Genomic DNA, 12127 nt, shown 5'->3' with positions numbered 1-12127 from the left:
AATACACTTTGATGTGGGCATTCTCAGGCTAAATGGTTGTATATATATCTTTTTGACTGAAATTTAAAAAAGAAAATTATTCATTTTAGGAATGAATGCTCTTCACACACACACACACACACACACACACACACACACACACACACACACACACACACACACACCACCATCCAACAGCAGGATGTAACTAATATAATAAGGTAGGATTTTGGAGTAGAATATGGGTCTTCAGAATGGAGAGCACAAACTAGCAGGCAATTCGGGGGAGAAGTATCAGTTCTGTGAGCTTGGAAGGAAGTGATATTTATGACATCTTCAGAATTGGAAAGAAATAATTATATTTGAGTATTTTTAATGTGGCAGAACTGTGGATAACATTTTATAGAATAATCTTTAATTATAAAAGTCCTGTAGGGGATCTGTCCCTTATGTTCTTCTTAGACATGATTCAAAACTGTAATAAAGCAGACAATGTGCTATGTCAGTAATGGTTCCTCGAATGTCAGTGTTAAATGCCTTCCCCAGCTTTATCTCTTAATGTTGGTCTCTGTGTACCCTAGACCCAGCCAGGATGGCATACTGCCTGTTGCTGTTGCTAAAACATAGTAACACTTTGCATACCCTTAATTCAACCCCGAATTCTCCACACCCACAGAGTTAATTAATCTTAATTTCCTCTTACATAGCACTTTCCCATGTCCTTTCATATTATATTTATTTCCATAAATGCATTTTTCCTTGCCTACTATGCATCCCTCTAAGTAAGAATGATGCTTGAATTGTCTTTGTAAACTTAAGCATTCAGGTCAGTGCCCAGCCCTTAAAAAATGATTACTAATGAGTGAGTGAATGAGACTAATTTAAAAACTCCGTCAAACTACCATTGTTAAAAGACATGCAAGTCAAGTTCACAGTTACGCAAACCACTTTAAAATATTGGTTCTAGCCCGGCCGGGCGTGGCTCAGCGGTTGAGCATCGACCTAGGATCCAGGCGACCAGGGTTCGATTCCCGGTCAGGGCACATGCCCGGGTTGCGGGCTCGATCAATGACTCTCTCATCATTGATGTTTCTATCTCTCTCTCTCCTTCTCCTTTCCTCTCTCTGAAATCAATAAAGATATATTTAAAATAAATAAATAAAATAAAAATAGAATATTGGTTCTAGAGATAAGATTATGTGACCTGGTTCACTGGCCTTTGCCCTGTGAAGAAAGTATATCTGAAAGAAAATGATAAGTCATAGGTAGGTTCCTAGTACATTAAACCATGACATATAATTAAATTTAAATCATTTTACAGAGTACAGTGTACTGTTGTATTTAGCTTATCATTTATCCACACAGTATGCATGTACACATATATCATTTTCACATAAATGCTATTTATTATTTCATAGGATTAGAAAACTGAAGTTCAAGTATTTTTTTAAAAAGATAATGAACAATAATGCTAAACTCAACTGAATGCAAAATTTAATGTAATTTACGATACTATTCTGTCTACCTTATTTTCAGGTAGATTCTACCATCACTATTTTTAAGATGTATATTAATATCATACATCTTAATCTAGTGAAAAAATCCAGTTCTCCATGATAGGGGCTCAATAAATGCTTGGCCATAATACATATAACATCTCCCTCTCTCTCTCTCCCTCCTTCTCTCTATAAAACAAAGTTAAAATTTACAAGTCCCTTAAAATTGATTTTAGAATTCAAGAGAAAATTGTAATAATGATGAATATAGGAACATTCATTTCTGACTTTGTGACTGATTAATAACAGTGTTATTGTGGAAGCATCCATTCGTGGTGAAAACAGTCATTTTACCTGACAAGGAAACAATGAATGTGTACCCTCTGAGTGAACCCATTACACCTAATGGCATCTACCTGTCTGTAGTCAGTAACAGCCTGTGCAGAACGGCTGACAGACGCCATGCCCGCCACACTGCAAGATGCACTTAGCTTTGAGACAGAGTCAGTACACGCTCTGACTTGTTAAAAGATATTTTATTTTGCACTCATATTGCAATAACATACTGCTCCTTTCAGAATGATTTAGTGTCACCGTGACAAGAGTAGCTTGCAGTAAAGCATTTTTATTTACCCACTGCATTATAACTGGTCAAATGGCTACTCATATAATGGGAAACTTCATAAACTTCTGGGAGAAAGAAATGATGTAGTATGAGGACTGGTGTTCCTGAAGCCCCACAAAAAGCACAAATTCATATATAATTCAACTTATAGAAAGACCATATCCAGTTATCAAATGGGCCCAGTGGTCTAATTGTCTCTCTGAAGGAGTGATTTTTTATAGTTGCCCTAACTTGCTTCCCTCTTTACCTGCCTGAGAGCCATCTCTCATTCACCATCCCTGTGACTGATTCTAGGGTAAAGAGCCAGCACAAGATGCTGCAAATATACGACCCCATAGTGTTTTTATTCTTTGTCTTTCATCTGCCGACCTACGGTGACCTGAGAAAGTGAGTCAGCTCGTTATATCTTGTATCGTAATTTAAAGCTAGCACTGTATTTTCATTTAAAGTAGATAGGCGTTGAGTAAGTGTTTGACAGCTCCAGTGAACTGCACGAATAGTTTGCTCTACGGAGTCTCCTCCACAGAGTTGCAAACTCGGTGGCCTAGGATGCGAGGCAAACAAAGGCCCGGGTTGTAGCAAGTCACCTGTCAGTGTCAGGAAGGGTGTGGGGGAGAAAGTCATGCCATCTAAGGGATCAGCCACAGCTCAATTCCAGGAAATCCCTACATGTAGGCCGGAAAGTGTTAGAAAAAGGAGCTGCTTGTAGGGCTCACAGTGAAGGAGAAGAAATCAGACCATCTATGGCTTTAGTCCTTAAAAACAGGACAAATCGATGCCCAGTTTTCCTTCAGAGAAAAACATCTCAAGATGTAAAATTACTCGGTATTAGTCCTTTCACTGAAAGGAAGCTATTCTACTTCTTAAGATTCTTGCTGTTTCTTTCTCTGGTTTTAACTATGTTATAAGTATATTATAGTTGTTATTTAATTTACTCTTGGGCAAAAAAAAAAAAAATCACTGACACCTGTTAATCTGTATAAACTAAATATGCATGTAAATTCCATACCTTACATAAAAGTTTATAAAGCAAACTTTCTGTACCATAAATGGAAGGATATATGTCTTAGAATTGCCCTGTAAGGGTAAGTAAGCAAGTTGAGGAAAGAATAACACATGTCAGATAATCACAATGAAACAGTAGAAACTTGATTATCCAACAGAACTTCCCAACAACTTGAAATGATTGCAGAATTGTAAGCCATCCAACAAGCCCACTTATGACTGGAGTTCATATAGTGCAATGTAATATTGGGAGGATCAGGTCCTAAAAATTCAAAAGATGGCAGTATTTCCCATAATACTAAAAATGACAGATGTTTAACTGATTTGGGCAAGTTTTAATGTTACTGAAAAAGAAAATATAATTAACGAAGATATCGACATTGTTGTGATATTGTGATAGCAAAATATTTTGGAGGAAGAACCATAGTTTTATTTTCATAAAACTATGAAACATATTTTCATAAAAACAAATCTAAATGTATACGATACATTGAACACTAGTGTTTTATTTGAAAGAGGAATTCAAAGAAACACAAAAAGCCGCTTCTTTGTTCCATCAAAACATGAAGTGTATGTTTCAGTTGCCAGCAAGTCGGAGTTTCTGTCGTGTACTTTTCAAAATGACATGCAGTTGATTTTATTATGGTTACAGGCATATCTTTTGAAACTTGTAAGGATTTCTTTAAATAACAGCATGTCCTTTATTTAGATAAGTGTCTCTATGTACTTTCAAAGAAGATAAAATTCTGCTGCTGCCTGGTTATCTTTCTGCGATTGTAAATTAGCGCGAGCTCGTTCATAAGCCATCCCGAGTTTCCATATCCACACATTATTTTTGTTTGTCAGCCGTTGAGAGATGTACGTTCATGAACTCCACTATGATGCTGGAATTGTCTGTTCCCCCTCCTACAGTCAGAATTAAGGCGTGACATCTTTCATGGCGTGAAAACATCTCAGTGTGAAATCTTTCCTCTTAACCTTAATAATGGTTCATTCTTTAAAGCCCATTTTTTCTGGTATTAATATAGTGATAGCAGAATTTTTACTCCCTTTTTTTCAGTTAATATTTGGGTGGTGTAATGTTTTTCATCATTTCACTTTCAAACTGCATTGTTCTTAGTTTTTAAAAGTTTATTCAAGCCACTTAGCATTTGCCTTTGTTTTGTTTTATTGTAATCTGGTGTTATAATTTCTTAAGAAGTGCTTTTAAATGTGAAGGGATATTTTAGAAAAAGTACATTGCTATCAGTAAAGAGAATGATCTGGAATAAAGGGAATAAATAAAAAGATAGGGAACAAAATATATATAAGTACTACTTTTTGGCTGGATGTCATACGTGATTATTTTTTTAATTAATTTTTTATTTTAAATGTTAAAACTGTATTACCTTTTGACGCCCTTCACCCATTTCTCTACCCCCCACCTCACCTCTGGCAACCATCAGTCTCTTCTCTGTATCTATGAGGTTGGTGTTTTGTGTTATTTACTTTTACATTCCACATATAAGAGAGATTATACAGTGTTTGTCTTTCTCTTTCTGACTTATTTCACTTAGCATAGTGCCTTCGAGGTCCATCTATGTCATTGCAAATGGCAAGATTTCATTCTCTTTTATGGCTGAATAGTATTACTTCAGAAAAATGTCTGTTCAGATCTTCTGCCCATTTTTAGATAAGATTGTTTTTTGTTATTGAGTTGTATGAGTTCTTTATGTGTTTGGATATTAACCCCTTATCAAACATGATTTGCAAGCATCGTCTCCTGTTCAGTAGGTTGCCTTTTTATTCTGCAGGTGGTTTCCAGTTGGCCTGAAGAAACATTTTAGTTTTACGTAGTCCCAGTTGTTTATTTTTGCTTTTGTTGCTTTTATTTTTGGTGTCAGATACAGAAAAGAATCTCCAAGCCTATGCCAAGGAGCTTACTGCTTGTTTTCTTCTATGTGTTTTATGGTTTCAGGACTTATGTTCAAGTCTTTAATCCAATTTGAGGTAGTGTTTATGTGTGGTGTAAGAGAGCAGCTGAGTTTCCTTCTTTTGTATGGGGCGGTACAATTTTCCCAACACCATTTATTGAAGAGACTCTCCTTTTGGCTCCATTGTCATAAATTAATCGACCATATATGTGTGGACTTATTTCTGGGATCTCTCTCCTGTTCCGTTGATATATAGGTCTGTCTTTATGTCAATACCATACTACTTCAATTACAATAGCTGTGTAAAATAGTCTAAATTTAGGGAAGGTGATGCCTCCAGCTTTGTACTTTTTCAAGGTTGCTTTGGTTCCTCGAGGTCTTTTGTGGTTCCATACAAATTTTAGAATTGTTTATTCTATTTTTGTCAAAAATTCCATTGGAATTTTGAGAGAAACTGCGTTGAATCTGTAGCTTGCTTTGGGTAGTATGGACATTTTAACAATATTAATTTTTCCAATCCATGGGCATGGAATATTTTTCATGTACTTATTTGTGTCTTCTTCAATTTCTTTCCTTAATGTCTTGTAGTTTTCAGTATACAGGTCTTTCACCTCCTTGGTTAAATTTATTTCTATGCGTTTTATTTTTGATGCAATTATAAACGGAATTGTTTTTCTAATTTTTCTTTCTGATAGCTTGTTTAGTGTATAGAATGCAACAAATTTTTGTGTATTTATTTTGTATCCTGCAATATCACTGAATTTATTTATTAGTTCTAAATGATGGAGGCCTTATGGTTTCCTATATATAAATTATATCATATGCAAATAGCAACAGTTTTACTTACTTCTTTCCAATTTGGGTGCCTGTTATTATTTTTCTTGGTAAATTTCTCTGGCCAGTACTTACAATGCTATGTTAAATAAAAGTGGCAAGAGTGGGCATTCTGGTCGTGTTCCTCACCTTAGAGGAAAAGCTTTCAGCTCCTTACCATTGAGAATAATGTTAGTTGTGGGCTTGTCATGTGTGTCTCTCAATATATTGAGGCACATTCCCTGTATGCCTGCTTTGTTGAGAGTTTTTATCATAAATGGCTGCTGAATGTTGTCAAATGCTTTTTCTGCATCTATTGAAGTGATCATTTAAATTTTATTCTTTATTTTCTTAACGTGGAGTATCACATTGATTGCTTTGCATCTGTTGTACCATCCTTGCATTCCTGGGAAAAAATCTCACTTGATCTTGATTTATGATTTATTTAATGTGCTTTTGAATTCAGTTCGCTATTGTTTTGTTGAGGATTTTTCACCTTTCTTTATCAGTTCTGTTGGCCTATAATTTTTTTTCTTGTGGCACTCTTGCTTTGTTTTGGTGTCAGGGTATCGCTGGCCCAAATAAATTAGTTTGGAGGAGTTTCCTCCTCTTCTAGTTTTTGGGAGTTTGCGAAGGATTGGTTAATGCTTCTTTAAATGTTTGGTTTGCAATTTTTGTTTATTTTAATCTACCATACATAATTAATTTAATTACTGCTATATTTCTCTAAGGTTGACATCTCACTATTTGATTTTTTATTCATTTTTTTTTTTCTTCTTTCCTTAAATTATTCATGTATTTCTTGATTTCTTGGAGTTTCCACATGTGCAGATATAGTGTCTGCATCTATAATTACCACAAGGGAAATTGAATTCTGAATTTTGGGCTCTTTTCTCTGACATTTCCTCTTATCTGTGCTTTTATTCTCGTGTCAGCTAGTCATTGTGAATATAAAACTCATTTTGTTATACTTCCTTTCTCTCAAGGATCATACTTCACCCAGGCTTTTATTCATTGAAAACCCTCCAGTGACTTGAAACAGTCATTTTTGACATACTGTGCAGCTTTTATAGTTTTATTCTATGGGAGACTTAATCAGGTATATCTCACCCTATCATGCACAGAGTATAAAGACAATCCCATTGAAATTTAAATTGAAAAATCATGGGAGATACTCATATTGATAGCATATCAATTTTATATTCAACTTGGCTAAATTGAAAGTATGACTTCTGAAAGAAAGCTGGAATTCTCAAATTATTGCAATAATTTATTCTCAATTATTTGTCTAATATATATATATATATTTTTTAAATATATCTTTATTGATTTCAGAGAGAGGAAAGGAGAGGGAGAGAGAGAGCTAGAAACATCAATGATGAGAGAGTCATTGATCAGCTAGCCCGCAACCCGGACATGTGCCCTGGCCGGGAATCGAACCCTGATCGCCTGGATCCTAGGTCGATGCCCAACCGCTGAGCCACGCCCAGCCGGGCATGTCTAATATATTTTCAATTCACCCTTATAAAGACAAAATATGTTTATATTATGTGGTGATATTTAAAATAAAGACAAATTGAAGAATCTTTTATTATATATTTATTTTATGAAACAAGTATATATACACCTATAGACCGTATTCTTTCAGACAAAGTAATAGCTTTAAATATATAAGATTGTGGCATTCTTCTAATTTTAAAGTTAAATAGTTTTAAATAATTTCAGGTTGCCTGTTTAGGACCTTACCAGGCATAACATGTCAACCATTTTATGATTTGTTTTAAATGTGTTTGGCTGTAAGGTATGGCAAATGTATCGATTATTTTTCCTTTACTTACTCTTTTTTGTATAGATATTTATTTTTATGGCCATAGGCAGGGATTTCTTAGAAGTTCTTTGATTGTTGCTAGTTAGTTTTTATAAATCAATTTTTAATTCTTCACAGAATGCTGAAAATAGTACAAATTATTTTCAATTATAATTTATAAATTTACCATCTTTTAAGTCTTTGAGTCATGTTTATGGTAAAGAGTGAGAGAATATTCACAAGTGACCCACTGTATCTTTACTTTGAAGAAAAATTTTTTCATAGGATTATCAGTTTTGCTATAATTGTAGTAGGTTAAGGAATTTTAAAGATATTATTTTAGAGTGTAGTGAAGATTCTCATATTGGACAATTGTGTGGCATTCAAATAACTGTGGCACTTGTCATTTACTTTATTGATGTTTTAAAACATTGCAGCAGAGCTTAAAGTAATGTTTAATGATTAATATTCAATATAATTTTCTTAGATGAAGGAAAATTTCCAGTTCCTTGTGTGCCTATTTCCTAATTTCACAGTAGCATTTCCAGTGTAAACTATCTGTATAAAATAACTTAAAAGAGAGATTTAGAAACTCTCTGGTTAATCTTATTAATATCAGTCAACCAACAAAATTCATATATTATATAGTATTTAACCATTTACGTGTCAGTCAATTTCCTCCCAGAATCTATAAATAAATACCTATCTTACATACAGCTAGTCACTTTCCAAAGTAAATACTATCCATGTAATAAAAATATTAATTAGTCACAATAAATGTAATGATCAGGTTAATTACAGGTTTTGAAGGCTGTGGCCTGGGTTGATCTTAGGGAATGACTTATTTGCTCACCTGGCAAAATTCCTGAAGCAAGGACACAGGGCTTTTAAAAAGCAATTAGAATCAATACTGTCCTGGGGAAAACATGCATTAAGGGGCACAAGCTTCATTGAGCAAAATGCCCTTTTATTACTCTCACCCAAGTCTTCCTTTTTTTAATGTACTTCAGCTAATCATTAGCATTTTATCGTGCGTTCTAAGAAATTATGTAAAAAGGATCATATCTAGCAAGTAACAATGTAGCACAGTCAGAAACAAAAACATGAAATAATGATATTTGTATCTTTATGCTATGCACAATTACGTGGTATTAAAACCAAAATAGGTAATATTAGCACTATTTGAAGGTCTCTTTAAAACTTCCTAATGAGGTAGACTCTAGCAGAAACGATTCGTATATAGTCAAACCAAGGGAAAGGGGATTTACTGATATCCTATAAATAATTTGATGTCTAAAATTCAATGATGCCCATTTTACCACCTCATATCTTACCTTCATGTGCAGAGAACCAGAGCAAAGTTAACATATTGAAGACAGTTACACGTTTTTGTAGTAATATATATTTCTCGTGTCTTATCAGTTCTCCCCATCATTGTGGATTCGCAGCATTTGTGGTATCTTAATTTTTTTCCCCATTCCGAAGAAAGATTCAAATACCAGTTGTCCACTTCCTAATCTTACTTAACTTTTACTGTGACAACAGGAACATCACACAAAACTTACCATCTTAACCGTTGTTAAGTGGACTGTTCGGTGGCATCCACAACAGTATTTAATGATGGCCAAGCGTGAACCAGCCTTCATGACAATTCAGAAAAAAAAAAAACCCAAAACAAGAAAATAAATTTAGGTTTTTAAATGATCAGTATTTTTGCTTTGACAAAAATTAAGAATCTAATCTGAGATAGGAACTTAAATTTAGAAGAGTGAGGAGAGATGCTGTAGGGGACCCAAATATTGATTTCAGGAGTGCATGAAACAGCTCTCCGTAGGTGAGACGTAATTCAAGAGACTATATGCTGCACGGGCCCAAGAACCCCCATATCTCCTTTTTTCTATCAAAACCACTTGGGCCGCTGGAGAGCTTCCACGGTTACGTGGCCGCCTAGGGGCCTGTCTCCCTGGCCCGGAAAATGCAGAGCACTCTCCCCTCCCCTGGAGCTTCCCGGCAGCGCCCAGGAAGCCCGCGGGGCACGCAGTGCACCACTTAGGGCTCAGGGCCTCGCGTGTACTTGCTTCTGATGGAGCTGTGAGTCTTCTTCCCACAGACCCTGTAGCCCCATATGGTCGGGTGGTGTGTGAAGTGCACCTACACGGCAAGCCTGATGCCGTGGTTTAAAGATACGTGGGGTATCACGCATCCCATGCGTGGAATTTTACCTGTGAGAGGAGAACAGATATTTGCAACTGGAAAGCGGAGTGCGAACAGATTGTACCATTTATCCACGATTGTTTGCCCTTCCCCTCTCTCATCATACTTTTCTGTAGGGGTGTACATGTCCCTGCTACTTTAACCTTGGGCTCTGCCACTGACTTTGTGTGGCCCATGGAATATGAGCAGACATGGCCTGAGCCCTATTTGAAAAGAAGCTTTAAATGGACTTCAGGGGTTATATTCTGTGCCCTTCCAAGGAGGGCTTTTTCTGCTCATATTCTAGAGTGAAAATTCACTTGGAACTGAGCCCATCCTCGCAGAGTCGTAGCTGTAGCTTAATCACGGTTCTCATCTACCACAAGATAGAATCGAATATTTGTTGTTAGCTACTGAGATATTTTGGGGATTTGTCCACACATAAACGGCTGATTAATAAACACGTTAGATCTGTTATCCTTAGCAGGATCACTATGCAGTGTATTTCATATTTTTATCATATACCTTATCCATTTTTTATCTCCCACATTAGGATTGTCAATGTAAGAAAACATTCAAACCTATAAGAATTTTTATGAGCTCATTTGAGCCAAACAAACTGTCAGGGGGAGCAGGGGGATTGAAAGATCGAACAAAAGAGAAAAAAAAGAGCAAGAACTCATTGACAGGGACAACGGTGTGGTGATCGCTGGTTGGGTGGGGGGTTGATGGAGGTGGGAGAAGGTATAGAGTGATGGAAAATAAATTAAATTAAAAACAAGAAAGATTGAAGTTTCTTCCATACATACATTTGTGTTAAAATGATTTTAAGAAGATATAATGATGTGAAAAGGAGATGTAGAAATAAATTAGGAGTTCTGGAAAACTGAAAATAATTAGGATCAGTCATGACAGCAATAAAAATCAAAAGAAGTAATAATAATATAGAAACAATGAAATAAAAATGAAAGTAGAGAACAAGAGAAAAACCTCTATACAACAAGCAAGTAAATATATGTGGGAGTGGTAGAGAGCAAAATTGTGAAATGTAAACTTACCTTTATAAACAAAAACAACAAAGAAATAAACATTTTGAAAGAAAACTATTGTGGCTGAAAGAAAAAAGATTCAGAACTCAGACTAAGTTATTGCTCTGTATTTTAATTGAAAACACCATCTAGAACTAAACACATTCTAATGATATTTGTTTATTATAAACAGAAAATTAAATCCTAAACGTATGGATGCAGGGAAAGAGCCTGTCTAACAGCAGTAAATCAGGTGGCCAATTGTAGTTTTCCTCTCTGACAAAATATGTCCCCATCTCACAATATATAGTGATGCAAATATGGACACTTCGGTTGGTTTGGAAGGAGTCTTTGTATCACATAATTTTACATCAGACAGTTACCTACTTCAGTCTTCAACAAAACAACCATTTATTTTACTATGAAGGATTTTTTCCACTGATTCTTCACTGCTACACAATCCAGATATAATATCCTTCCATTATTGGTAACTATTAAAACAATAACTTTTCTCTAGTAAGTGCTCTAAGAAAAGGGAGGGAAGCAGGAAAGCTCATCCATTAATTTCAAGAGGGAGAATTAAGATCTGCTCTTACAAACCCAATTATAAAATGTATCTCTGAGAATTGAATACATGATGTCTTTGTCTCTCTGTCCCCCTATTTCTCTCTTCCTCTCTGTCTCAAGCTAATACATGGGTGGAGATACTATGTAACACACACCTATAATATATAGTTGTATAAATAATATGTGTGGGTATATATGTTTATGTGTGTGTGTGCAATTGCAGTGTAGGTGGTTTTTTAACCCACTTGAATCCTCTTGAAAATGGTATAACACATTGCATGACCGTCCTTTGAACTCAGAGTACTCTGAAGGACTCTATTGGCAATAGTAGGAGTGCTGACTCGATTGTACCATAAAATTATTTAGATTGGTGGGGTTTTTTTAGTGTTTTTCCCCCCAGAGAGTAATTATAGAATATAGAGTAAAAATATTATGGAAAAATAAAAGGTCATTTGGCATGTATATTAATATCCTATTACGTGCAACCTTTATTAATCTTATTTAAATAAAAGTGCATTTTTTCCTGAGTAACAAACTGACTCTATGTGAATGAATTAATAGTACTAACAAAACTGCAGGCTATTAGTCAAAGATTTCTAAATTTGTTTTGATTATACCCTGTAAAGTTTCTCCCCTGTGTTTTTCAGTCCCATAGAAAATGCCAATTCTCATAGATTAACAGGTAAATGCAAGTTTATATA

General features: G+C 35.2%; 1 protein-coding gene across 5 annotated transcripts in view; it reads left to right on the top strand.

Annotated features, from left to right (window-relative positions):
• CDH18 (cadherin 18) overlaps positions 1-12127 on the top strand; it is a 624577-nt gene that overhangs the window by 550441 nt on the left and 62009 nt on the right. The window lies entirely within an intron of this gene.

This window comes from Miniopterus schreibersii (assembly GCF_964146895.1).
Source record: "Miniopterus schreibersii genome assembly, chromosome: 3".
Taxonomy (NCBI): domain Eukaryota; kingdom Metazoa; phylum Chordata; class Mammalia; order Chiroptera; family Miniopteridae; genus Miniopterus; species Miniopterus schreibersii.
This window is presented reverse-complemented; position numbering and strand designations above follow the sequence as displayed.